The sequence below is a fragment of the Hippopotamus amphibius genome, chromosome 6 (assembly GCF_030028045.1).
Source record: "Hippopotamus amphibius kiboko isolate mHipAmp2 chromosome 6, mHipAmp2.hap2, whole genome shotgun sequence".
NCBI classification, from domain to species: Eukaryota; Metazoa; Chordata; class Mammalia; order Artiodactyla; family Hippopotamidae; genus Hippopotamus; species Hippopotamus amphibius.
This window is the reverse complement of record NC_080191.1, coordinates 140,775,366-140,798,661: the sequence shown is the minus strand read 5'-3', so window position 1 is coordinate 140,798,661 and position 23,296 is coordinate 140,775,366. Positions and strand designations below refer to the sequence as shown.

The 23,296-nt window shown below is 32.9% G+C and overlaps 1 pseudogene; it reads left to right on the top strand.

Moving 5' to 3' along the window:
• The first annotated feature begins 7,233 nt into the window (after nucleotides 1-7,233).
• On the top strand, nucleotides 7,234-20,450 carry LOC130854984 (sodium/potassium-transporting ATPase subunit beta-3-like; annotated as a pseudogene).
• Nucleotides 20,451-23,296: the final 2,846 nt, after the last annotated feature.

Sequence of the window (23,296 nt, the reverse complement as noted above, 5' to 3'; positions counted from 1 at the left end):
AATTTAATAGAAATGCACAGGATGTCTGAAGGAAAATTAAAGAGTCTAAAGATGACTTGCAAAAGATAAAAGAAATTTCTGAAGATCCTGAGAATAAAATTGAGACTAGAAAGTATCCATGTGTCAAAGACAAACATGAGCTCAATGGATTGAAGGAAGGGATTGGAAATGAGTATCAGAATTTTAGTGAAGCGTGAATAAGGTAGAAGAGGAGATTAAAATGCAATGGATAGATTGAAAAGACCTTGAGTGATCAAAATATTGGGAATAAATTTTTGTATCTCTCTTTATCATCTGTCTGTATCAATGCAGATACTTTGTATATCCACTATCTTATATCTATATTGGTAGATTTTTTAGTTCACTTTACTTCTTGGCACTGTTCCTGATGTTCTTAAGCTGTATATTTCAAACTCAAATATGCAGCTCAACTCAATTGGATATCCTAGTGTTAGTGTGCAAAAAAGACTGAACTTTCCCCTAGGCTGTATCTTGGACAGAAGATTGATTTTTATTAGAGATGTGACCTAATAAATTAAGTTTCTGCCTCTTTTAGTTCCCGTTCTTATTCATTGTAATTTAAGATCCAAGTCAGTGAGATGACTATTATTTCAAAGTCATTATCAGCCAAAGGAGAGCAGTGTGGTATATAACTGTTATGAGCATGTGTTCTAGTACAAGGTATGTAATTCAAAACTGTGTACTGAATTCTGCCATTTAGGGGCTATGTGACCTCAAACATGCTAAGTAATTAATCGTTCTGTATAGATTCCAAGTTAATAACGGTAGAAATAAAGCAATAAAACAAATTCTGTATTTTTAAAAATTATTCACAGTAAATTCTACCAGGATTATATTTTACATGTTTTTTTGTGTGAAAATATTTGATTTAAGAAATCCCCACCCCAATCCAATGGATACTAAAAACATTAAGGTTGCAACTTAAATTATAAACTACACAATTAAAATATGATATCGTGCCTTTGGTTTATTACAACTCACTATATCTCAGTAGTACTTATTTTCATCATTTAAATGGTAAAATATTGACCAGCCAATGTAAAACCAGTTATTTAAGATTTCAGTGTCTAACTTAACAAAGGCTCCACGGTTACTTCTACAGAAGTCTATTTGCTAAAATGGTCAATATATTAAAACAGGTGGATATGATAAGCAGTCAGCTACATTGTGTGGCATGTGACCACCACAGTATAGTTTCAGTGAATTTGCAGACATATGACTGATTATGTCTGCAGGAGCATATGACTAATGTTTAATCATTGGAGGGTTTCCTTTACTCTAGATTATAAGAACCAACAGTAGTTAATTGTAAATGTAACTGTAAATAAGTGAACTCATTCTGTAAAAATAGGACTTATACATTTCCCCTAAAGCCTTTCTTTAAAAATAATTATGTACTGATTAAAGTAAATAAGTAGTTGCCTATGAATACCAGGTAGTCCTGGTGTTAACTTCCCGGTGCTAAATGAAATGCATGTGTCAATCTTAACACTATTCGGATCCTCACTTACTTTCAGTGCCTCATAATAATTCCAACTGAAAGAAATCAATTTTGTTAACATACTACAGAGTCACAGTTTTTTCATTTTTAGTGGAAAAGCCTTTAGCTTTGTTCCCAGGACAGTCTTGCTTTTCTCCACTCTTCACTCTTAACATTTCTGAGAGAGCATCTCTGAACTCTATGTACTGGTTTAGTGCAGTGGTTTAGTTGATCATAGTAAATGTGGGGCTAGTATTTTATTCCAAGTCCCCTGACACTAAATCCATCACTACTCTCAGGTACCAAATGACTGACTTACATTTTTATATTAATTAAAATAATAAACATTTAATTTTTCACTTAAAAAAATCTGTCAAATAGAAATGGGAAGTCACTAAGTACTACTTTGACCAGAAGTATTGTCCAGCACTGATTTCCTTGCTTCTCTCAATTGCATCAGGTTTTAATAAGTGAGAGTCTAATTCTTAAAAAGCTTACAGGGTAGCAACCTTGGAAAGGGGTCTTTGGTGCAAATATGTACTTGAGTTACAACAAAGCAAATCTGTTCTGACTTAGAATTTTTGTTTTATAGTCCTAGGTAAGCTTAGGTTTAAACTCGAAATCTAGTTTCATTTCAAAACTACCATGCAAGTTACAGACTGTTTCAGAGCTGCCTTTTTTTAATCCAATGAGTAATTTCTTCAAGGCCCTAAATGTATAAAAATTATTTAATCACAACATGATAATAGCTTTTCCCTCTGGGAACAGATATAAGAATATGTAGCTCATTACAAGTCATCAGAGTTTCTATCCTCCCAGCAGGACAGCATTCTGCCAAATTTATGAATATGCTAAGCCTTCCCAAATATTTGTCATTGGTTAATAAATTATGCTGGTTAATATCATATCTAATAAAATATTTATTTCAAACATCAGGAGGCATGGTTTCAGCTAAGACTTTAGTTAAATGTCTGTGGGTCAGTTGCTTGATATATTCTCTTTAATCAAAAAGAATAATGAATTGAGTCACACACAGTAGGACACAGGTTGAAAGCCTGCAGTGAATGTATCTTAATTTGCCCTGCCCTCATGCTATTAACCTAATTACTATACAATTTTAAGTTAATAATAAATACAGGCTTAAATGAGATCAGACTAAAGTGTGGGCAATTATGCCAAGACACAGTGAGTTTTATCAATTTCAATTCTATTTGACTTCCTCCGAAACTCTCAAATTGAAATGGATTAAATCTCAAATTAAAGAGAATAGAATTTTTGATAGTCACAATAAGACAATAATATAAATCATTTCCTGCCGTTTTACCATGTTACAGTCCTTTGGAGGAGAAATTTTTAGCACAGTTTGAGTTGTAGGTCATGCAATATCACAGCATTGTATTAGCAGAGAAGTGATTTTATTCCCTGAACAATAAATTTTTAGGTCCTTATTTACACATCAGCAGAATACCTGCGTTATCTTCTATATACCTGACTTTAACTGAAAGCTTTGTTCAGTTTCAGAAAAAAACACTTGATTTTTAAGAATATGTATGAACATACCCAGTATTTTTAGTCTGAGAACAACTCTGTTAGAAGTAGAATTGCAGAATGTGTTTTTCTTTCTTTCTTTCTTGTTCTTTCTTGTTCTTTCTTTTTCTTTCTTTCTTTCTTTCTTTCTTTCTTTCTTTCTTTCTTTCTTTCTTTCTTTCTTTCTTTCTTTCTTTCTTTTTCTTTCTTTCTTTTTTCTCTCTCTCTCTCTCTCTCTCTTTCTTTCTTTCCTCTCTTTTTTGTTGTTTGTTTTTATGGGCATTAGCAAATAAAGATAGTGTGGTCTCAATTGCACTTATTTCTTAAAAATTTATACTGTTTCATATGACTATCTCAATCTGAAAATATATGGAACATTTAAGAATCACATGAAAAAAGCATGCTGACACATTTTTAAGTGAAATAATTGGAATTAATATAACAATTTAAAAAAGTACATATAACTACTTGCTATCCAGACAAGGAAATTTAAAGCTTTGGGGAAGTGCCTTGAGGGGAAGTGTAGTTTTTCAGTGCATAATTATAACTGCTTAATTTGTAGAGCTATTATTAACATGATTCCCCTTCTGTCAACATCAGATCCACAAGAATCACATTTTGAGTTACATACAGCATATATTTTCAAGGCATTATCACAGTAGATACTACTAGCAAACAAATCCATAAAAAGTATAGAAAACTCCAAATGAGCAACCAGTTATGTAGTACAGAAAAGTAAATCTAATAAAAAATGAGAATGCCAAACAAATCAAGAAAAAAAATACATATATACTTCAATATTGTTACAATCTTAATAGAATTTTTTAACATTTTAAAATTGTTAAGTCTGCAATTGTAAATAAACCTGTCTTATTTGTTTACGGTTAACTATTTGATGGAATATAAGGGTTTCTTTTTTCTTTGAATTACAAAAAAAAACGATTGCTTTTCAGCGTCAACTCTATTAAAAGTTTTCTATTGCCATGTAACAAATACAGTAACCACAAATTTAGTGGATTAAAAACAACACTCATGGGAATTCCTTGGCGGTCCAGCGGTTAGGGCTCTCTGCTCTCACTGCGCAGAGTCCGGGTTCAATCCCTACTCTGGAACTAAGATCCACAAGCTGCAAGGTGTGGCCCAAACAGTAACAACAACAACAACAAAACCCACAACACTCATTTATTATCTCATGGTTTCAGAAGGTCAAAAGTCCAGGCGTAGTGTAGCTCAGAAGGCTAAAATCAAGGTGTTACTGGTCTGTGTTCTCATTTGGAACTTGAGACTATCTTCCAAGCATGCTCAGATGGTTGGCAGAATTCAGTTGCTCTAAATTGAAGTCCCTGTTATCTTGCTCATTGTGGGGCAGAAGTCACTCTCATTTGCTAGAGGCTACCCTCAGGTCCTGGCCCTCTCAGAAGATGGTAGTTTTCTTCTTCAAAGCCAGCAAGAGAATCTCTCACACTCTGATCGCATTCTTCAAAAAGACCCAGTTCCTTCTAAGGCTTCCCCTAATTGGGTTTTATCCACCCACAATAATTTTCCTTTTGAGAAACTCAAATTAACTTGGGACCTTAACTATATCTGCAAATCCTTTCACTTTTGTCACCTAACATAACTTAATCACCTTAATCCTGGATGGGGAATCTATCCTATTCCCTGTCCTGCCCACACAGCACGAGAGAGTATTACATGGAGTGTATATATCAGGAGGAAAGAGTCTTGGGGGCCATCTCAGAGTTCTCTTACTATATAGTGATGTTTTTGAAAAATGGAGAAACTGCTTTATTTTCTATTTTGCACATCAGGTGTTAAAAGATTTCCTTTTAAGAATGAGATTTAAGAATTATTGATTTTGTCTGTAGCTATGTAGAGATGGAAGGTAACCAAATTGTCCAGGATAACTAAATTTAGTAATGTCAGACCTAGGGCTGTCCCTGTATCTCTGACACCCACCAGTGCTTTTCCCATTATTTCATCGTTCTTACTGCATGAACAAATAATGAATTTTATTGCATACAGATTCTGCTTCTATTGAGGTAGTCATTTTTTCCCTTTTATTTTGTTGGTATAACTGGTTTCATTGATAGATTTTCAGTTGTTTTACCCACCTTGCATTCCTTTTCTGGCATCTTTGAAGATTTTCTTTTTACCTTTGGTTTTCAATAGTTTTGTTCTGATTTTTCATGTATTTCATTTTATTCATACCACTTGATGATTATTGAATTCCTAGAATCTATTGATTAATTTATTTCATCAATTTTGGAGAATTCCTAGTCATTATCTCTTTAGATATGACTTCTATCCCATCCTTTCACTCTTATTCTTCCCTGAAAATTAAATGTACTTAAGATTTTCTCAGTGTATTCTCTGCATCTCTTACCTCTCCTCTATTTTTTAGTTATTTGCCTCTGTATTTCTGTGAATTTTCCTATCACCTACTTTATGTTCACTAATTCCCTTCAGCATGTCAAATCTGCTGTTAAATGTATCCAGTGAACGTGTGTCAATACTGGATTTGCATACAGTAAAATATACACATCTCTAGTGTGCAGATTGAGATTTTTCAAATTTGTACATCTTTACAAAATTCACACATAAAATATTTCCATCATCCTAGAAAATGTTCACATGTTCCCTTCAAGTCGACCCCCACTCCCATAATCATTCAGTTTTGATTTCTATTCTCATTTCTATTCTCACACACTAGTTTTCCTTGTTTTTGAATATTATATAAAATGAATTATATAGTAAACACTCTTTTCTGTCTTATTTTTCAAAATGGCTTTTGTGATTCATCCTTGCTCTTGCATCATCATCAGTTTATTCTTTTTATCATTAAATAGTATTCCTTTGAATGAATATACCACAACTTATCCATTCTCCTGGTCATATTTTATATGTAGGTCTTCATTTCTCTTGAGTAAAGTACGCATTGTGGAATTGCTAAGCTAGAGGTAAGTACGTGATTAATGTTATAAGGAACTACTTTTTCCAAGTGGTTAGAATATTTTACCTTCCCTCCAATAATATATGAGAATTCTAGTTTCTCCACATCCTTGCCAACATTTGGTATTGTCAGTCATTTTTTATCATTAAAGAGGGTGTGAAGTGTGATACATCATCATGATGTTATCATTACTTCTCTGATCAATAATGATGGTGAGCAACTTTTTCATGTCCTTATTGGCTATTCATATATCTTCTTTTGTGAAGGACGTATTGCCTATTTTGTCAATTGGGTTGTTTGTCTTCTTAATATAGAATTGTAAAGATTCTTTATGTATTCTAAATATAACTTATTTGTCAAACGTAAGCATCGCAGCTTTTTTTCTTCTGGTTTGTGACTTGCCTTTTTATTTCTGAAAGAGTGTCTTTTGACAAATTTTATAATTTTTACAAAAGTTTCCAATTTTCATTGTCTAATTTTTTTTTATGGTAAATGTTTTTAGGTTCTGTCTAAAAAATTTTGGCCTTTCCAAAAGTTTCAAAGGTATTTGAAAATTTCATCAAGAATTTTTAGATTTAATTTAGAGTTTCACATATAGCACTGTGTTTCGCAAATAAAACATTAAAATTTGTGGGTTTTTTAATACTTATATTGACTCCTCAAATTCATGATAATGTTGTATATCTCTGTTTTCTTTAGTTACTTTACCCAGGTTTTATAGAGATTGAAATCATATATTGTTTTATTTCTTATATAGTTTTGAGGTGTTTGATGCTATTTTAAACATTAGTTTTGTTTTTCCAGTTGTTCTCAGCTAGCTATTGAAATACACATGATTGTTGAAGTTGATCTTGAATCCTACAAACTTGCTAACTTCACTTAATAGTTTATGTAGTTTTCTGTTTCTCAAATTCCATAAGATAGCCTATGTTAACAATCAGGTCATCTCTGAATAAAGAGTCTTGTCCTTCTTTATTTCTAATATTCATGCCTATTTTTCTGTTGCTTGCTGTTGTCTTGCACAAATTAGGGCCTTCAGTCCAACATTAAATAGATGTGGGTAGTAAGAGCAGAGGTTCTTGATTTGGTGCTGCCAGGTTTTAAGGAGACGTTTTCAACATTAAGTGTGCTGTTAGATGTATGAATTCTAAAGTCACAAAAGTATTTTCCAAGCAAAGGTAACATTTATTCATGCAGTAGATCAGTTATTCATTTAATATACAAGGCAGATATAGAAACATATGCTTTTGTCCTCATGGAGCTTACAGATTGTATAAAGGCAAGAGATGAGAGTGCAGATAAGAAACAAGTAAATAAAAACAATAAAGTATATAATAAGGAATTACTAGTATGAACAGTAATTGAATGCATTTTTCCAATTACATTATAACTTGCTTTTTTTTTTTTTTTAATGGTATTTCCTGTCCACCCCAGTACTGCTCTTGTCATATAGGCTCTATCTGGAAAAGTCATTCCTCTCTCTGTACCTGATTTGTATACTTAGTGAATGAATGAGTGAGTGAGTGAATTAATAACTGAATAATTTCTTTTACTTGGAAAATAATTTTGTTATTTGAGAAATATTTTTCAAGCGACAGTAAAAATTTTTTCTACTTCTTTGGAAATCTTTATCTGAGGAGGCATTACTAGGGACTCACCCTTAACAGAGTACTTAGTTTGTACCATCTATCACATTTTATTACAGTTTTATACATGTCTGTTTACTCACAATTCTGATTTCTTTGAAGTTTGAAACCAGACAATGCTTGAGAGATAATGGCTGTTTCATAAATGCATCTTTAAGGAATGAATGGATTAAAAACTGTGGGACATTGTTGATCCACTGAGCAAAATATTCAAGAAATTCTACATTTTATTATACATATGTACCAGCAATTTAGTACTTGTCAGCTTTGCTATATTATGTCAGGATCTCATTTCATGGTAAAAATGAAACTTTACAGTGTATATGTCAGGCAACATTATTTCCTATTTGATAAGGACACTGCTTGCATTTAGAGACAATAACTTTTCTTTCTGTTAATGACATCATTCCATCAAGAGCCCAAGGCACTGACATATATTACAAAACAGTAGGTCACAGAGAAAAAGCACTTTAAATTTTTCGGTGTAAATATAAAGGTTAAATTGATTGATACCTACAGGTAACAACTTGTTGCTGAAATTAGAAGGATGGGTTCACAAGTCAATAGTTAAACTGAAAGTTGTGTCTATACTCAACATCTGTGCAGTGGCACAGTGTTAGTTCACAAGGCTATTGTAAAGGAGATCATGGGCTATATAATCAAATACCCAGAATGTCCAAATATTAAAGTTCTACTAAAAATAAACCTCTGGTTAAAGAAAAAGAAAATCTGCCGATTTTGTTCAGGACACGAGGAAAGACATCAGGATATCACACATTCATTTATGGTTTCTGTACATTTAAAAAATAAGCAGAAGTCAAATTCCATATAGAAGTAATATAGCTTTAGTTTCTTTAAAACAAGCTCTGTCAATACTTTTAATACTTTTACTCTATTTTCTCATATATCCAGAATAAATTTTTGGATTAAATTTCCAAATTAATCTCATTTCATATTTTCTCCTATATCTAAAATAAATATCCAGCATGAATGGAAATTTGGAGATTCAGGATTTAGTCGCACCTGACTATAATTTCAATCTAAAATTTAGTCCGTTCCTAAATTTTCATTTATTCTGCCTTCTGGCTTTAATGTCGGGAATATTTACCCCTTAATTACATATCTGTGCTCTCTTTGAAATACTGTTAATGGGCAGATTTTTTGTAATAACCTTTTTAATAAAAACTTTAAAAAAACATGTTTACAATCACAAACCTAAGAATTCAAGATAGAAAAGACAATAAACAGACATTGTTAATCGAAATAGAATCAATCCCATTTTATTAAAAGTTAAAGGTCTAGAAAAAAGAACTCTATACTGGTGATTCATTTAAGCATAGACAAGAATAGTTTCAGATTCGTGATAAAAGAGATGATGACTGAAAATATGGTTATTACTGATACAGTCATTCTGGAGTGTTGAAAAAAATGGACAACAGTGGAATGTCTTAAACAACTCTTGGGTTGAATTGTATGAAATTACTAATATTTGATTTTTTAATCTAATAACACAGTAATTTTGTATGCTTAAAACTAATATTATCTGCCAGGGTCCTTGGTAGTTATTTTGCATTAGTAACTGATCTATGACAAGCTTTACCAACCTCTGAATACTAATGAGATCACAATAAATTTTTTCATTATATTAAATATTTACCAGGGATAAAACTACTCAATCACCAATCCCCAAATGACTCCTCCATAGAATTTCTATACAAAGTGTTGGGGAGAAAGTGGATTCTTATACATTGCTGGTGGGAGTGTAAATTGATTGAGTCTCTTAAGAAAAATATTTGGCATAATTATATAAAGTCAAGCATTTCATATAGTAACATGTTCTGAAACCCAGCAATTTCAATCCTTCATATATGCTCAAGGAAAACTGCTCAAGTAGTAAAGAGGACATGATATAAGGTTTATAATAGCGGAATCCTGAATGGACCCAAATGCATGCTGGTAGGAGAATGGATTAATAAGTTGTAGCATATTTAAAATGAAATATTTTATAAGAGAAAAAATAAATATAGCTACATGCAACAAACCTAATGAAACGGCAGTATACATTTGAATAACAAATCCTCCCTAATATTACCTAGAATATATCCTTTTAATAAATTTAAAAGTTTTATTGAAAGTTAAACAAAAAATTAAAATAAGAAATGAGATTAAATTGCACATGAAAAAGCAGGGGAATGTTTCACACAAGATTCAGGATGATGGTTAATTTGGAATGGGAATTTGGTCAGACTGTACCTATTGGTAAATATGAGATTGCAAACATTGCAGTTAATCCAATTCAATGAATATGTGGTTCATAATAAGAAAATAAGTGAATAATAAAATTAAACCTCTGGGAGTTAGATAATATGCCCATTTATGAAAGAGAAAAACAAGATACAAGTTTATGAAGTTATTATTAGTTAGATATATATTTCATACATGCTACTTTACAAAAGGAATGCCTAATGGCATATTTGATGGTTGACATGAGATCCTGTCCTGCCACAATATAGCTAATCAATTAGCCAGGCAGGGTGCCAGAAATGTGTATCATTGGAGAGAATTTCTGAATTCTGGGTTTGTTTTCAGAAATTTCCCTGATCTTAGTGAGCCAATCACATGTAGAAGATAGTGTGGGTGCATACTGTCTCAGCTCCTGCCAAAACGGCCTTGCTCTGCTCTGCCCTCCACCTAGTATGCTCTTCTCAGAGGTTCTCATAGATTTTCCCCAGTGAATTCTGGTTTGTTAAACATCCTACTTAGAAAGGTCTGGTTTCCCTAAACAAAATAGCACCCCACCGCACCTGTTGTCACTGTTAGTCACATTGCTCTATTTTCCTTTTTCTTTTCTTTTTTTGGCCACTGTTAGATGTGCAGGAACTTAGTTCCCTGACCAGGGATCCAACCCACACCCCCTGCATTGGAAACGCGGAGTCTTAACTACTGGACTGCCAGGGAAATCCCCCATTGCTCTGTTTTTCCATCTTTCAACTCTCTGTTTTCTTTTACTAAATTTCTTCAACTTCATGCTTTTTCACCTATTCATGTAATTGTTCAATTGTTTAATTTTTTTCACTTTTAATGTTATTACTATTTAAAATGTAAATATGTTAACCTTATATTAATTAATTATTTTCGTAGGTAGTACTGTTTTACTTGGTTGTACTTTGAAATTTGGTAACATAAGACACTTTTTTTAAAGTGACATTTTATGATATTATTTTTAATTTATTTCCATATGGTCATGGGAACATATAAAATGCAGCTCTACATCTTCGCTTCTCTGATGGAAAGTTTATACAGTGAAGAATTCTGACCAGGGAGACTTAATACTTCAAACTTGTATAGCTAACCGCAAAGTCTTCATCGTTGTTTTCCTTGACATGCATACCTGCTTAGTGATTTGTAGATTTAAAGAAAGTAGCTTTGCTGTGTGTTGCCTTGCCTACAAACCAGATCATAAAATTGCTATTTGCTGAAGCACCAAGAGAAGTAGATGGCTCTACAAATAGCTTTTGTGTTATTTATATGAGTATCAGTTTGGCAAATATTGAACTACGAGTGTCACCATTTATCATGGAAATTAAGATACTTCAAAGATTGTTCTCTGGTTTTGCCCTTTTCTCAAAAGCTTTCTCACCAAGTTCAATACACTGCAGGAACTCATTCAAGTATTTTATACTGACTTGAATTTAGCTTTGGTGTGTTGCTTCATTAGGAGCAATAATGAGGCTTGAATAATGACACTTGCTAATGGAGTAAAAATACTACAGAACAACAATAGCAGGTCCCTTTATCCCTCACTCCTGATGGGGTATTAAACACTGTTTTAAGGTTTTAACACACTGGGGGATATCATATATGCCTTGGGTCAGGTTTCTGCTGTGCTATTTCTATACTGCTAAGGACAACTTGCTGTTCAAACTACATTTTATCCAGTCAGCATTATCCCATAATATAAATTGCCTAAATTTTTAGCATCTGAAATGTGTATGGTCTAGACTATAGGACACAAAATATATAATTCTTAGCAATGTTGAATACAACTGTGACTTATGTATTTGAGTTCTAGTTTCTCTTGAATAATACTTGTTTAGGGAATTAAGGAGACTTTGCCTTACTGTGTCAAATATAGCTTATATTTGTGCAATCTGTTGCCTTTTTGGTTCCCTTTCCAAACAACATTGATCAGATTTATAGGAGGGCTTTTATTTTTACAAAGAATCAAAACATCATATCTAGAAGTAGAATGTTTGAGCTGGAAATAAATTTAAGTGATTTAGTACAACTTCTTTTTTATAAAGTAGGAACCTATGATGGTTTTGATTTCAAAATGGAATTGATCAGAAGTATTAACTTTAGGCAACTAAACACATTCATGATCAAAGAAAACTGAGATATATTACATATTCTGAAGTTTGACACCCCACTAAGATCTTCACTGGAATATTTTAATTACAATAAGTGTTATGATCATTACATCTCAACCCTTTCAATGTTTGTGTTTCTCTTTCTCACACGCTTGGATAAATGCCAAGTAAGTAGCATCTTTTTTTTTTTTCCATTTTATTTATTTATTTATTTATTATTTTTTGTGGGGTAAATAGCATCTTTAACAGAAAGAAATATGGAAATACTTGATGGATTTCAGATCATATGTGGAATATTGAAATCATTTAACTGCAGTTCAAACTGTAATCAAATAAGAAAGTATATCAGCAACTTATTTGGATTCAGTGAGTTTGAATGGATTTTCTCTGCCGGGTTGTTAAGCTATAATGTTAACAGTGGGCTGGTGCTACTCCAGTCCTTTTGATCCTTCAAAGAGAGGACTTCCCAAATGAAAACTAGTGGAGAGAGCCTACCAGGATTTATATAGAATTATAGTACATTATATTTCTGGCTTTTGTCTGTATGCTTTATTTATCAAAAGTGTAAATCTTCATGTAGCTTTATCAAACATGTTTCAACAAGAATTACTGTAAAACATCTTGATCCCTTGAAGGGCTCTGAAAAGCCAGAGTAGGTTACAGTTAGATCATATTTTCAGGTGTATATGTGTTGCTAACAGAGGAGTCCCAAATATGTGCTTTACTGTCAAAGGAATGTATAGACACCAGTTTCAAGGTACTAGCAGTTAATGAAATATAGCAATTGGTATTAATTGAACATATTATAAATGAAAAGTACATATGCACACATATACATATAATATGTGCAGTGTGTGTATGTACATTGACTGACTAAAAAAGTATGTAAAAGTAACCAAAAGAAAGGACAGAGGTGACTAGCAATGGGAATAAATCTCAACTCAGTTTTGAGATGCTGGAAAATATTTAGTGAAGAGATGAATACAATTATGGAAGAAACAGAAAAACCCTGAAACATTGACACAAAAGCACATACAGGAAGTCCAAAACCACAAGAGATAACAGTCAAAAGAGCAGAAGTTTCAGTCAAACAGCCCTTGATTTGACTCCCAACTCAGCCACTTAGTTGTTGTATTTTTGACAAGTTTCCAAGAGTTTTGAACCTTGAAACCTGTCTTAGCTCAGGCTGCTATAACAAAGTACCATAGATTGGGTGGCTTAAACAACAAAAATTAATTCACATAGTTCTGGAGGCTGGGAAGTCTAAGAGCAAGGTGCTAGCCCATTTGGAGTTGGTGAGGGCTCACTGTCTGGCTTGCAGATGGCTTCTTTCTAGCTATGTCCTCAGATGATCCTCCCTTAGTGTGTGCATACAAGGGGAAAGAGAGAGAGAGATCTCTTCCTCCTCTTATAAGGGCACTAATGCCATCCTGAGGAGCCCACCCTACCTAATCTAACCCTAATTACTTCCCAAAGCTCCTCCCCCACCAGTTCCTAATACTGTCACCTTATGGGTTAGGGCTTCAGCATAAGAATTTGGGTAAGGAGAACAAACATTCTGTCTATAACAGTATCTTTTCTGAAAATTGTATAAAATAGACTGTGCTTAAATTTGTAGTGTCAGAACACAGTAAACTTGTTGATGCTGCACTGGTATTGTTGCTGCAGTTTCTGACCTTCCAGTGAGGAAGTCAACAGCTGATCAAAACAAAATGGCCCCTGCTAGCTGATGTTTATGACCAAGAACACTCAAATTCCAACCAAATGTGCTAGAAGATATATAAGGAATTTGCAAAACAGGAGCTGACAAATGGTTTTGAACTCCTAGCTCATCATCTGTGTTAGAGGTAGAAAATTGAGGGTGCAGTTAAAGAGACAAGCAGGATTACATTGGCAGAATATGTTGGAGTGCTGTGGCATTTCTCATCCTCACCTTAATCCAGATGAGAAGGTTTTCATAAGAACCACTAACCAAGCTTCCTGTGTATCCCCAGGTCTTGCCGGCCACAGAAGTAAGTCTGAAACATGTCTGAGAAGTATAAAGATAAAAAACTTCATTATTTGCTTCATGTGGCAGGACAGACAGCAGGACAAAAGTATACATTTCCCTTGGGTCAGAAGTTGGCCACAAGAGGATTTGTCATGTGCTGAAAGGACCTTTCATTTCCAGAAAGAGGTCAGCATAGAATAACTGCCAGATTCAAAGAGGGCCAGTGTGGGGCACATCAAAATAGAATTAGGCTCCTCACCCCTGAATCACCTCTGATGTGACTGAATACTTGAAGGGGACTGTGGGACCAGAAAATGAAGTTAAGGAATGAGGGAAGACTTGGCAAAGGAGGGAATAAGTTGGGATTTTCTTCTCACTAAGTGCAGACTTGCAGGCTTGTAGCAGCACTCAGTTGGAGGAAGAGAGACGCTTTAATATAATTGAGGTTCGGAGTTCTGATTATTTTATTAATACATCATTTCACCTCATAAAATGTAACTATTTTGAGGTTTGGAAATACCTAAGGATCTACCCATGAATTTGTCCCAGAAGCACACAGAACTAAGCTAATGAATAAATTTGAAAAGGCTGGGAAAAGACATAAAGTTGCTTATGACTTACATATGGAGACCAATATGTTTAACAAAATAGTTATATTACTGCTTAGTGATTAATATTAATAATTCTATATTAAACAACATATGCTAGTATTTTTATAATTTCAAGAAGCAGTATCTACTTAACACAGATTTTCCCATCTTATAAAATTAGAGTGAACTTTTTAAGGTTTGGCATATAAGCATATTTTGAAAATTCTATATATGTGGTAATTTGAGCCTATTGCCACCATTTCCAAAAGTTAGGTATTATTGTCTCTGGGCATATCTTCACAAAATTTAAAGATGATACTACTCAAGGATCCAAAAAAACATGCTGCTGAACAACCGATGTATCAAAGAAGAAATCAAAAGGAAAATAATAACTTGAGCAAATAGAAATGGAAATACAACATACCAAATTTGGGGATGCAGCAAAAGCAGATCTAAGGGAGAATTTCATAGTGCAAATGCCTACCTCCAGAAAGAAGAAAGTCTCAAATAAGCAACCTATCTTTAAACTCCAAGGAACTAAAAAAAAATAAATTAGTAGAAGAAAGGAAATAACAAATGTTAGAGCAGAAATAAGTGAAATAGATACTGGAAAGTCAATTTAAAACGATCAATGAAACCAAGAGCTAATTCTTTTAAAAGATAAATGAAATTGACAAACATTTGGCTAGACTTACCATGAAAAAAAAAGAGTATTCAAATTAAATAAAAAATGAAAGAGTAGACATTATAATCAATAGACAAAAGATAATAATAGACTACTATAAACAATGATATCCCCACAAATTTGACAACCTAGAAGAAAAGGATACATTCCCAGAAACATACAACCTCCCAAGACTGAATCATAATGAAATAGAAAATCTGAACAAATGAATGACTAGCAAGGAGATTGCTGTAAGTAATCCAAAACCTCCCAACTAACAAAAGTACATGAGCAGATATCTTCACTGGTTTATTCTACCAAATGTTCAAAGAAGAATTAATACCAATCCTCTCAAACTCTTCCGAAAAAATAAAAGAAGAAATGCTTCCAAACTCATTCTACAAGATGAGCATTATGCTGATACCAAAACCAGGTAAAGACACGACCAAAAAAAAAAAAAAAAAAAATCAGTCTATTATCACTGCAGAACATAGATGCAAAAATCCTCAACAAATATTAGCAAACCAAGTTCAAAAATACAAGGATACACTATACACCATGATCATGTGGGATTAATTCCAGTGATACAAAGATGGTTCAACATCTGCACATTTGTCAGTGTGATACATCACATTATCAAAATGAAGAATAATAATTCTATAGTCATTTCAATAGATGCAGAAAAAGCATTTGAAAAAATTCAATGTCCATTTTTTATAAAAGCTCTCAAGAAAGCAGGTGTAGAGGGCACATACCTCATATATTGAGGTAAAGTTTGTAGTCGACAAACCCGTAGCTTCCATCATACTCAATGGTAAAAAACTAAAAGCTTTTCCTCTGATATCAAAAAGAAAATAAAGACTAGGATGTCCACTCTTGGCACTTTTATTCAACATAGGATTGGAATTCTTAGCCAGAGCAATTGGGCAAGAAAAAGAAATAAAAGTCATCCAAATTGGAAGGGAAGAGGTAAAACTTTCACTATTTTTAGATTGCATACTATGATATTTAGAAAACCCTAAAGATTCCATTAAGAAACTCTTAGAACTAATAAATGGGGACTTTCTAGGTGGCTCAGTGGTTAAAAATCCACCTGCCCATGCAGGGGACACGGGTTAAATCCCTACTCCAGGAAGATCCCACATGCCATGTAGCAACTAAGCCTGTGTGCCACAACTACTGAAGCCTGTGTGCTTAGCGCCTGTGCTCCACAAGAGAAGCCACTGCACTGAGAAGCCCACATACCACTCTGAAGTGTAGCCTCTACTTGCCACAACTAGAGAAAGCCTGTGTGCAGCAATGAAGATCCAAAGCAGCCAATAAATAAATAAGTTAATTTAAAAAATACATGTACACTTTAAATATATGTAGTTTATTGTGTTAATTATATCTCAATAAAACTTTAAAAAAACTAATAAATGAATTCAGTAAAGTTGCAGGATACAAAATCAATACTCAAGAATCTGTTGCATTTTTTTGCACTAATAAGGAACTATCAGAAAAATTAAGAATATGGTCCATTTACAGTTGCATCAGAAAGAATAAAATATTAGGAATAAATTTAACCAAGGAAGTGGAAGACTTCTGTATTGAAAACTACAAGACATTACTGAAAGAAGTTGAAGAAGACACAAATAAATGGAGTGATATTCCATGCTTCTGGATTGGAAGAATTAATGTTGTTAAAATGTCCACACTGTCCCAGTCTACAGATTCAAAACAATTGCTATCAAAATTCCAATGATATTTTTCACAGAAATAGAATACACAATCCTAAAATGTGTATGGAACCACAAAAGATCCCAAATAGGCAAAGTGAACTTGAAAAAGAAGAACAAAGCCAGAGACATATGCTTCCCTACTTCAAACTATATTACAAATCTATAGTCATCAAAAACAGTTTGGTATTGGCATAAAAACATAGGTCAGTGGAACAGAATCAAGAGTCCAGAAGTAAACTTATGCATATGTAATCAATTAATTTATGGCAAAGGGTCCAAGAATATTCCATGGGAAAGGACAGTCTTTTCAATAAATAGTGTTGGGAAAATTGGACCACTATCCTATACCATACACAAAAATTAACTCAAAATGGGTTAAAGACTTGAATTTAAAACCTGAAAACATAAAACTCTTAGAAAACTTAGGTAGTAAGCTCTCTGACATGTGTTGGTGATGTTTTTTGAATTTGATACCAAGACAAAAGCAAAAAAAGCAAAAATAAAAAATAAAAATCAAAGATAACCATAAATAAGAAAAAACTCTACTACATGGGAAAATATTTTCAAATTACATATCTGATAGGAAGCTAATGTCCAAAATATATAATGAACTCATAAAACTCAATAACAACAAAAAAATAAACAATCCTATTAAAAAATGGACAGAGGATCTGAATAAACATTTTTCCAAAGAAGACAAGTAGTTGGCCAACAGCTACATAAAAAGCTCAACGTTATTAATCATTAAGGAAATGCAAATCAAAACCACATGATATCACTTCACGCCCTTAAGAATGGCTATTTTCAAAAAGACAGGAAATAACGTGTTGGTGAGGACATGGGAAACTGTTGGTGGGATTGTAAATTGGTACAGTCATGCACTGTAAAAAACAGTATTGGAGGTTCCTCAAAAAATTAAAAAATACTAAAAAACTATCATCTGATCTAGTAATTCTACTTCTGAGTATTTAACTGAAGAAAACAAACACTAATTGAAAAAGATATGTGTACCCCTATGTTCATTGCAGCATTATTTACAATAGTTGTTTATGGAAACAACTTAAATGTCCATTGAGGGATGAATGGATAAAGACATTGTGGTATATACACAATGGCATAGTATTCGGCCATAAAAAAAGAATGAAATCTTGCCATTTGTGACAGTGTGACTGCATCTCCAGAACATGATGCTAAGTGAAATTAGTAAGAGAAAGACAAACACCATATGATCTCTCTTATATTTGGAATCTGAGAAAAAATCTAAGTTCGTGATACAGAGAACACACTGGTTGTTGTAAGAGGTGGTAGTGGGTGGGAGAAATGAGTGTGCTGTTTTTTTTTAATCTGTTTGTTTAAATTGAATACTATTTTAAATATGAAGAAAAAATTGGCTTAAATCTAGGTTCCTACTTCTTTGAAAATATTATTTTCATAATGTTTGTTTTTATTTTTAAAAATACACTGTCTCTAAAAATATTGTAAAGCCCTTTAAGTAAAATTTTTCTTTTGTTATAAGTAAGGTATCACTCTGACTCTGTAGTTCATCTTTAAAGATAAATGTTAATAAACTTCAACATTGCTAAGTATGAATACATAGTACAGTAGCCATATTGTATATAAAATATTTTCATACTAAAAATATTAGAATGTATTGGTTTGGATTTGCAGTTATTGCCAATTTTCATAAACATACACATATAATTTATTTTTATTATTGTCTCTATATTGTGTGATAAAGTGTAAAATGTTAAAGCTGAATTTTGGAAATAACTGAAAAAATTGAGTTTTAAATGTTATAATATTGACTCTGCTATACGTCCTAGAGATTTATACATGGATGTATGAAATCTGTACCTTGGAAGTTGTTAAAATATTTAGCCACAGCATAGTATTTAATATTTAAGAATATAAATAATGTCATAATGTTATAACTCAGAATAATTCAGAGTATCACTCTTAATAGGGCAGACTTTTCTGTTTTTTCACTGATATGTGTCTCTTGCTTAGAACAGTGGCTAGCCTTAACAGTGCTTGATAGTTGTTTATTAAATGAACTTAAAAAGACAATCAGAAATAATAATAACAATACTAGTATCAAGTACTAATAAATTGCACTTTGCTTTGGAGTCAGACAGAAAATGGTTTAAATTCCAGCTCAGCCATTTGCTACATTTGTGACTTAAAGAAAGAAAATTAATTAACATGGAACTTATTTCCATCAACTCTAGAATGGTAAACACCACCTAAGTTAAGGTGTTGTAGTGCCTGACATGTAAATCAGTGTTGAAGGGTACATATGGAATCCACTTGAGTGCACAACTTTGTGAGGACGTCCTCAGCCGTGCAACCTTCTGTTCCTGTCTCAGGGCTGTGCCACTTGAGCCAGGACATGCCTCTGCCGTTGCCACCTTGACACCTGCATGGCCTTCACTCTTCCGGCCATAGGCACACATACCATGACAAAGAAAGAGAAGCCCTTTAACCACATTCCAGTGGAGTGGAAGCTCTTCAACTATAACCCAATCACCTTAGCGTTCCACCAAGAGCTGGAGTTTGATCTGGAGTTTGATCTGGCTCTTCTAGCTAGTCTTTCTTACGATCCTGGCTGCACTCTTTTCATTTACGATGCAGGCATGCTTTGGATTCTAAACAGTGAGGTTCCAAAATATTGTGACCAGATTCATAGTCTAGAATGTAGAGTTTTTCCAAAACCAGTGACTGAGTTGGAATGTGCCATCAGTATGTCTGATCCAAATTTCTTTAATGAATACCCTGAAGACTTTAATAAGCTTCTAAAGACATGTGATTTAAAAGAAAAGAAGAATCACACAGTCTGTCCCGATGAAGCACTATTGAACAGAATGGTCCAATTTATGTCAGTTCCCAATGTTGTTTTTACTTCAAGCATGCAGTGCTGTGGATCCTCATGATTTTGGATATTCCAGTGGGAACTCTTCCATTTTAGTGATATTGAATAAAATAATTGGATTAAGGTGTCAGGTGAACCAAGGATAGCATGTGTTTCAAAGGATGAAAACATAGCAGTTCTATCAACTATCCTCCCAATTGAATTATGGATTTTAAAATATCTTCCATATCATGGAAAAAAAAAAAAACATTGTTGTTCTCGTCATCTTTGATTCTAACAGTACTAGGAAAGAAATAACAGTTGAGGGCAGGACTGATGAATCACCCAACTGAAAAACCATCTATGTCTTTTGAGATGATCATATACTTTTTATTCTTCAATTTGTTAATGTGGAGTATTACACTGAGTGATTTGTGGATATTGAAAAATCCTTCAATCCCTGGGAAAAATCCCACTTGATCATAGTATATGATCCTTTTAATGTATTGCTGAATTTGGTTTGCTAATATTTTCTTGAGGATTTTTGCATCTGTGTTCATCAGTGATATTGGCCTATAATTTTCTCTTATTTTTGCTATCTGTCTGGTTTTGGTTTCAGGGTGATAGTGGCCTCACAGAATAAGTTCAGAAGTATTCCTTTGTCTGCAATTTTTTGGACTAGTTTCAGAAGGATAGGTGTTAACTATTCTGTAAGTGTAAGGTAAATTTCACCTGTGAAGTCATCTGGCCCTAGACTTTTGTTCATTGTGAATTTTTAAATCACAGATTCAATTTTCAGTACTTGTAATTGGGCAGTTCATATAATTGTCATATTTTGATGTCAGTGAAATTTGAGGGATATTGGGTACCTGCCCAATATCAACTGACTTTATAGCTACAAGAAATATGACGTATGGAGAAGTTCTGTATATGAGGAGGTAAAAAAGAAAAAAGAAAGTAATTTTGAAAGTGTTGTCTTGGATTATTTATAAAATTATTTTTTACAAAATTATTTTTTACTATCCTTAATTAGCCTGAATCTTTTCAATTAAGAACAAAAAATTTTTGTTGTAAAATGTGAAAAATAGCAATTGGACTATTTTTAGCTCTGGAACTAAATTTTCATAAAGCATTTAAAATATTTTTTATTAAAGTATAGTTGATTAACAAAATATCATATTAGTTTCAGTTGTTCAATATAGTGATTCAATATTTTTGTAGATTATACTCCATTTAAAGTTATTACAAAATAATGGCTATATTTCCCTGCATTGTAAAATATATCCTTTTTCCTTCCTTATTTTATATACAGTAGTTTGTATCTCAGTTCTCTAACCTATCTTCCCTTCCCTTTCCCTACTGATAACCACTAGTTTGTTATTTATATCTGTGAATCTGTTTCTGTTTTGTTATATATATTCGTTTTGATATTTTAGGTTCCATATATAAGTGATAACATAGAGTATTTGTCTTTCTCTGACTTATTTCTCTAAGCATAATTTCATCCAAGTCCATCCATATTGTTTCAAATGGAAAAATTTCAAACTTTGATGGCTGAATAATATTCTGCCATATGTATACCACACTTTCTTTATTCATTCATCTGTTGATGGATTCTCTATTCTGTTCATTGATCTATGTGTCTGTTTTTCTGCCAGTACCATGCTGTTTTGATTACTGTAGCTTTGTACTATAGTCTGAAGTCAGAGACCATAATATTGAATACCTCCAGCTTTGACCATTCTCAAAATTGCTTTGGGAACTTGGGGTCTTTTGTAGTTCCATAGAAATAGTGTGGATTATTAAGGATTACTTGATGTAGTTCTGTGAAAAATGTCATGGGCAATTTGATAGGGATTGCATTAAACCTGTAGGTTACTTTTGGTTTTATGGACATTTTAACAATATTAAGTATTCCAATCCATGAACATTGGATATCATTCCATTTCTTTGTATCATTTTCAGTTTCCTTCATCAGTGTTTTATAGTTTTCAGGATATATGTCTTTCACCATTTTGGTTAAGTTTATTCCTAAGTATTTTATTCTTTTTCATGCAGTTTTAAATGGGATTGTTTTCTTTCTCTTTCTGATAGTTCATTATTAGTGTATAAAAAAGCAATAAATTTCTGTATATTAATCTTACATCCTACAGCTTTACTAAATTTATTAGTTCGAATAGTTTTTTGATGGAAACTTTAAGGTTTTCAATATATATTATCATGTTATCTGCAAAGAGTGACAGTTTTCTTTCTTTCCTCTCAATGGATGCCTTTTATTTCTTTTTCTTGATTTCTGTGGCTAGAATATCTGATGTTAAATAGAAGTGGCAAGAGTGGGCATCCTTGTCTCATTCCTGATTTTAGAGAAAAGGCTTTCAGCTTTTATTTATGATATTAGCTGTTGGTTTGTCATAAGTGACCTTTGTTATTTTGAGATATGTTCCCCCTATACCAGCTTTGATGAGAATTTTTATCATGAGTGGATGTTGAATTTTGTCAAATGCTTTTTCTGTGTCTATTGAGATGATCATGTGTTTTTTAGCCTTCTTATATTCAGTGTGGTGTATCACATTGACTGACTTGCAGATACTGAACTATCCTTGAATCTCTGGAATAAATCCACTTGATCACAGTGTGTGATCCTTTTTATGTATTGTTGAATTCAGTTTGCTAATTCAGTTTGAGGACTTTTGCATGTATATTCATCAGATATTTTGGCCTGTAATTTTCTTTTTTGTAGTGTCTTTGTCTGGTTTTGGTATCCAGCTAATGGTGGCCTCATAGAATGAATTTGGAAGTGTTCCCTCCTCTTCAGTTTTTTGCAGTAGATTGAGAAGAACAGGTACTAGCTCTTCTTTGTATATTTGGTAGAATTACCTTGTAAAGCTGTCCAGTAATGGACTTTTGTTTGCTGGGTCCTTTTAGTTTGTTTGATTGTTTTGATTTTTGTTTTTTAATTACAAATTCAATTTCACTACTAGTGACTGGTCTATTTCTTGTGTGTCTATTTCTTGCTTATTCAGTCTTGGCAGGTGGTATGTTTCCAGAAATTTTTACATTTCTTTAGTCCAGTTTGTTGGCATGTTACTGTTCATAGTATTTTCTTATGATTTTTTTGTATCTCTGTAATATCACTTGTTATTTCTCCTCTTTGATTTCTTGTTTTGTTAATTTCTGCCCTTTCTTTCTTGATGAGACTGGCTAAAGGTTTATAAATTTTGTTTAGCTTTTCAGAAAACCAGCTCTTTGTTTTATTGACCTTTTCTGTTGTTTTCTGGACTCTATGTCCTTTCTGATCTTTATTGTGCCCTTCTTTCTGCTTACTTTGGGTTTTGTTTGTTCCTCTTTTCCTAGTTCCTTTATGTGGTAAGTTAGGTTGGTTATGTGAGACTTTTCTTATTTCTTGAGATATGCCTGTATCACTGTAAATTTCCCTCTTAGAAGTGATTTGGTGCATCTGTAGATTTTGGAAAATTGTGTTTCCATTTT